Here is a 6,705-nt window from a genome sequence, read left to right as displayed (position 1 = left end):
CTGAAGGACTATGATTTTAATCTTCAGTACCACCCGAGCAAGGCAAACATGGTGGTGGATGCCCTCAGCCATCAGTCACAAGGTCAGGTGGCGCACATGATGATTCAGGAGTGGAAGATGCTTAAGGATGTGTCAGCATTTGACTTCGAGATCGGCTTGCAGTCTTTTATTGTGCAGTTATCGAGCCTGTCGATTCAACCCTCTGTTGTCGCAAGGGTGATCGAGGCTCAGTAGGCAGAAGAGTCGGTACAGAATTATCGGGCAGAGGCAGTATCTGAGAGTCAGTCAGATTGGCAGATTGTTTCTGATGGTGGACTTCGCTTCAGAAGCCGATTATATGTCCTAAATATTCCTGAGTTATGCAGAGATCTTCTGACTGAGGCACATTGATCGTAGTTTTCTATCGACCCATGCTCGATGAAGATGTATTGTAATATGAGGCGACAGTATTTTTGGATGGGGATAAAGCGCCAGATAGCCAGTTTTGTGGCCAAGTGTGACACGTTCCAACGTGTCAAGGCCGATCATCAGAGACCCCCAGGACCATTGCAGCCGTTGAGAATCCTGTTGTGAAAGTGGGAGCACGTATCCACCGATTTTATCATGGGTTTGCTGAGGACTTAGCGTGGTCACGACGCCATCTGGGTTGTCATCGATTGTCTGACGAAGTCGGCGTATTTTCTTATGATTCGTGGTACCTAGCCTTTGGACCGGCTTGCGAGGATATTCATTGAGGAGATTATGAACTGCACAGTATTCCAGTTTCGATCATTTTTAACCGAGACCTGAGGTTCATGTCTCAGTTTTGGAGGAGCTTCCAGACAGCGATGGGGTCTGTTTTACAGCTCAGCATAGCATATCATCCGAAGACCGATGGGCAGACCGAGAGGGTCAACCAGATCCTTGAGGATATGCTTCAGGCTTGCGTGATTGACTTCTCGGGTAGCTAGGACAAGCACCTGCGATTAGCTGAGTTCGCGTATAACAACAACTATCAAGCGACCATTGGCATGGCTCCTTTTGAGCAATTATATGACAGACCGTGCAGATGTCCGAGTTGTTGGATCGAGGTTAAAGAGCGGCGTCTCCTAGGTCCTGAGCTTGTGCAGCAAACATCAGAGGTCATCAACATCATCAGGCAGAGGATGCGCATAGCTCAGAGCCGACAGAAGAGTTTTGTTAATCGTCAGCATCGTCCGTTGGAGTTTACCGTTGGGGACCATGCGTATCTTAAGGTCTCACCCATGAAGGGTGTGGTTCATTTTGGAACAAAGGGTAAGCTTGTCCTAAGATTTATTGGACCTTTCGAGATCACTGGGTGTATTGGAGCCGTAGTATATCGGCTTGCCTTGCCATCTCAGTTGTCTGGCGTCCACGACATTTTCTATGTCTCTATGTTACGAAAGTGTGGGTCAGACATCGTTCCTATTATTGATTGGCAGCCGTTAGAGGTTCATGAGGATGCTTCTTACATTGAGCAGTCAGTTCGTATCCTTGATCGGAATGAGCAGGTCCTCCGGACTAAAGTCATTCCCTTGGTGAAGGTGCAATGGTGTCATTATAGCGTAGACAAGGCATCTTAGGAGCGCGAGGTTGAGATTCGCGAGCGTTATCCCCATCTTTTTGATGAATGACTGTATTTTATATTGTCTCTAATTATATATGATGTCATGATTTCTCTCCTTCTATGAGTTATGTGTAGTTGTGATGATAATGTAAATTGTGAGGATGAAATTTTTATTAGGAGGGGAGAGATGTAAGCCCTGTATCCTAGTTCGTACCATTCCGTAAACTATCGCGATCCTCCCCGTCGAATTCCTACAACTCTCGACTTGTAATCAATATTTGCGTGCAACCCTAAGTCACATCCCATAAATGTAAGTCAACTTAACTCGAGACTTGTACCTTAGCGACCGCGCTATCGCTGCGATTCCAACGCCGCGTCTTGCGCACTGATGCGATACCCAAGCCAGGAGTTGTGGGCCGGCGTTTAACTCGAAGAAACGTCGCGCATTTACAAATCTCGAGAGAATCTCTACAACCCATCCCATCAATCAATCAAGTCTAGTCAAGTACTCAACCCATCACACTCATACCTCATATGTCATCTCTCTTACACAACCCATACCTCTCTTACACAAGCTACCCCCAAAGTCAACATTTCTCTTACACAACCCATACCTCTTACACAACCATCCCTCTAATCCCATCCTTCTTACACACATCACTCCTCTCTCATTTCACTCCATCCCATCTCATTCTCTACCATTTATAAGCAACTAAGGAGAGAAAATTCTAAGGAGAAAATACTGTGGAGAGAAAGAACCCAAGATCAAGGCCCACTTCCTACCACCAAATCTCACCATCCAACCCTTCAATTTTCATCATCCTCCATCAAAGGGTGAGCTTAAGAGCTTAGCATTCCAAGGAGCTAAAGAAGAAGACCTTAGGTGGGTGATCTTAGGTGTAAATGATGATCTCTATTCATGGGGCAAGTGGGGCCTACCGGTCAATGGTAGGGATCCCATTTTGGACCCAAGGTGTGGCCCATGGCCCACCATGATATACATGTGTTACCCATGAGGGGTCCATTCTCTATGGACCCCACCATGATGTTATTTGTTATCCATCTTGTATTAGGTCATGTAGACCTTGAAATTTGTAGTGGAAATGGGATTTCCACCCTAAATTTTGATTTACAGCCCACCTATTTTGGGACCCATCTTGATGTATATATTGTAAAATCTAGGGGAGCTCATGGTGGCAGAGCTTCCCCGCCTCACGTCTCTCTCTCTCTCTCTCTCTCTCTCTCTCTCTCTCTCTCTCTCTCTCTCTCTTTCCTTGTTGTGGCCCACCTTAATGAATGGATTAGATCCATCGTCGTCTGTTCGTGAGGCCCACCTTCCTGCTACCCTTTTTGGTAGGCCCTGGATGATGGGAAAACACAAATATCAGCATGGTCCCAGCTGGTGGGCAACATCCGTGGACCCCACCCTGATGTATATGTTATACATGCACCGTCTAGTACGTTAGACGGTGGAAATCCACCTAACTGTATGTGGATTTGATCCACACCGTCCATCGATGCATGTTGCTGGACTGACGTCCAGCAGCCCCCCCTGTGATGTACGTGCTTCATTCATAACATCCCATGTGTGGTGGGATCCTTGATGTATTTGTTTCAAACCCACACATGTGGGACTCCACTGTGATTTATGTGTCTCATCCTCACCATCTAGCAGGCCTGGACGGTGGGAAAACACACATATCAGTTTAATTGTGGCCCACCTGGTAGGTATTGATGGACGGTGGGGACCACAGCTATACAACTGTTGTATTAACGTTAGCAAGTCTATGGCCTGATCATGAGGTATATGTTATATCCCAACCGTCCATCTAGACGTGGGCCCCACACCTTGGACGTGTTTATCCAAGCCGTCCATCCAGGGGACGTCCAACACGTCTGGATGAAGGAGAAGCATAGATATCAACTTATCTGGCTCGTGTGGCCCACACGTGGGACCACCAGGACCTATGTACTTTCAATCTGCACTGTCCAGACGCTGGACGATGGGTCCCACCAATGTAAGCGTGTTATATACACCGTCCATCCATCTGTGGTGTTGTGCTTCACCCACACTATCCACACGTGGACGTGAGGCCCACACTCGATGTATGTATTGTATATCCACACCATCCAGTGGTTTGGACGGTGGGGACCTCCATGATGTATGTGTTATGTGCACATCGTTCATCCATTTTCTGGATCAAGGGCTACCCCTTAGGCCCATGTGATGCGGCCCATTGTGATGTGTATTAGGCCCATGTGATGCAGCCCATTGTGATGTGTATTAGGCCCATGTGATGCAGCCCATTGTGATGTATTTAAGGCCCGGGTAATGAGGCCCAATGCAATGTATATGAGACCCGAGTATAAGGCCCAATGCAATGTATATGAGGCCTGAGTATGAGGCCCAATGCGATGTATATGAGGCCCGTATATGAGTCCTAATGTGATGTATTTGATGCCCAGGTGATGAGGCCCAATTGTGATGTGAGAGGCCCACCATGATGTGTGTGTTATATGCTCACGTTGTCTATCCATCTCCTAGATATTTGAAGGGCCGAGGACCCCGTTAGAATTTTAATTTCCAAATAGACCGCACCTTAGACAATGATGGTTAAATGTCCACAGTTGTAAACCTCTCTAGGACCCATTATTAAGCCCACTTCTACCCTTACCTAGTGGACTAACCCAAACCGTTGGGTCCCCACTTATATCATTGATACCTATTGGGCTAACTCAAACCGTTGGGCCCCCATTGATGATGATACTTTCCACCGTCCTTGTAGGGGACCCCGCCTTAGGATATACAATATGTTAGTACCTTGACTAGGTTATGATAGTCTAACATGGACCATTCCATATAGACTTCTATATGCCTAATGAGGCGTATCGTTCAGCCCTTACTCTTGTAAGTAGCACACCGGTTAAGGCTGATCATCGCCTGCTATATTCGATAATCATGCTAGTATACTTTGCTTAGTAGAATATACTGAGAATATGCTCAGTATAACATCATGATACATGCCCATATGCATTATTTGTATGCCTGTTATGAGAAGTGTTTGATCATAGCATATGTCGTTGGGCTGAGACATTTATGGGACTCCTTATGAGACGGAGTGCCCCACATGATCGCGCGTTACACGCAAGAGTGATGCATGACTGGATGGTGTGACTCATGCATTTCGCATTCCGTGTGACATGATTCACTGTATGCCCTAGCGAAATCAGGGTCATGGCCTCCACAGGCACATCTGGATGGCCAGATTGGATACCGAAAATACTTGGTTATAGCACTGTGGGCACATAGGATGTCCTTGGGTGAAAGTCTCAGAACCTTTTAGTACTAAAAGACACTCCAACGTCTAGACCAAATGGATACATGAGTGCACGAGTGCCGAATATCAGTAGGCCGCGTCTCCCACTATGTCGTGGTCAGTTGGAAGGGGGTGTGGCCTTATCCATCTGAGTGAGGGGGTTGTAAGCTAGGCTGAGTTTGACTAGCTCACAAATGAGTTCGCTATCGATGAGCTGGGTAAGTATTGGAACACTACTGGTCAGGCGGATAGTGTGGTCTCTTCTACTCACTAGGCTGTACGGATAGGTAGGCGGCAGTCAGTGTGGAGTGTACTAGACCCTGGTGGTATCCCAGAGGGGAACTACACTAACGTATATACTTGATGAGGACTAGCATGCTTGCATTACATCTCGCATATGACATTTGGCTATGTAGGCCTCGCATCGCAGGGCCTTGGTATGGCCAATAACATTCATGCCTTGCATCGCATAGCCTTGTTACGACTAATAGTATTCATGGACTTACCAGCATATTTCCGTATTACTCTGATATTGCATACTTGGCACTTGCCTTGCGTACATGCTTACACCACCCTCTAAGCTTTTCGTAAACTTATGCATGACCGTTGCGTACAGGTGGTGTTGGATCGCAGCAGTGCTGAGGCAAGAGCGCGTGGTAGATTATTTTGGAGCTTTTTGATCACCTTGTATTTCCCTTTTCGCATTGTACTCAAATTTTTCATTATAATGGATATGTGGTGATGTTGTTTTGTGACTTGGTTATGCTTGTGGTTATGCTCCATTACAAAAAAAAAATCATATTGAAATCCTCTTATAGGATCCCAAGATCGGAATCTGATGACATATGGGTGCCGGGAGTCGAGAATGGGGCACTACGGAGACTGTCAGCGCCGGATTCGGCAATCGAGAATTCTGTGAGCCCGGTTTCTGAGTTTGGGGCATGACAATATTCCTCCTGATACAATTAGCCTTAAATTATTTTTATTCTCCCTAAAAGAGAATGCCAAATCATGGTTTCATTCATTAAGGCCTAGATCCATTGGCACATGGGCAAAGATGAGCCAGGAGTTCCTTAAAAAGTTCTTCCCGACTCATAAAACCAACGCTCTTAGATGGGAAATAATAAACTTCTCCCAAAAAAAAAATGAGACCTTCTTTAAATGTTGGGAATGGTTTAAGGACTTACTTCTTGCTTGCCCACACCATGGTTACGAAACTTGGTGGATAATTGATCTTTTTTATGACGGACTCAGTCCAAACATGTGCCAATTCATACAAATGATGTGTAATGGTGAGTTCATGGATAAGAAACCAGAAGATGCATGGGATTACTTTGACATGCTAGTTGAAAATGTTTAATCATGGGACACATCAAACCAAGCTAGTACTCCCAAGGAAATGCCAAGAGAGATAGAAATACATGTACTCGAGAAGGAGGATGATATTAATGTACAGTTGGCAATTCTCACAAGAAAAATTGAGGACTTAGAGTCTAAGAAGGAATCAACTCAGCCCAAAGCAGTAGGCGAAACCATATGTGGAATTTGTGAGAGCGATGCACACCCAATCAAAGATTGTCTTACAATCCCAGCTTTTCAAGAGGTGTTTCAAGCAGATATTACAAACACGTGTTAACAACCACTTAGTGCACCAAATTTTGATACGCATACTCCTGATGAGTGGAACATTAATTGAGGAAATGAACCAACTACAAATGTAACTAATTATCCACAAGGGCCATTTAGTGGACTTCCACTAAGGAGAACCCTTGAAGATACATTAGATGCATTTAGGCAAGAGCAACTACAAGCTATGAATGA

The 6,705-nt window shown here is 45.5% G+C and overlaps 1 non-coding gene across 1 annotated transcript; it reads right to left on the bottom strand.

Annotated features, from left to right (window-relative positions):
• Positions 1–5,989: 5,989 nt before the first annotated feature.
• Positions 5,990–6,096, bottom strand: LOC131232119 (small nucleolar RNA R71). The gene has a single exon (XR_009164723.1). It is a non-coding gene; the product is annotated as a small nucleolar RNA R71 (small nucleolar RNA).
• Positions 6,097–6,705: the final 609 nt, after the last annotated feature.

This window comes from Magnolia sinica, chromosome 17, assembly GCF_029962835.1.
Source record: "Magnolia sinica isolate HGM2019 chromosome 17, MsV1, whole genome shotgun sequence".
Classification (NCBI taxonomy): Eukaryota; Viridiplantae; Streptophyta; class Magnoliopsida; order Magnoliales; family Magnoliaceae; genus Magnolia; species Magnolia sinica.
This window is presented reverse-complemented; position numbering and strand designations above follow the sequence as displayed.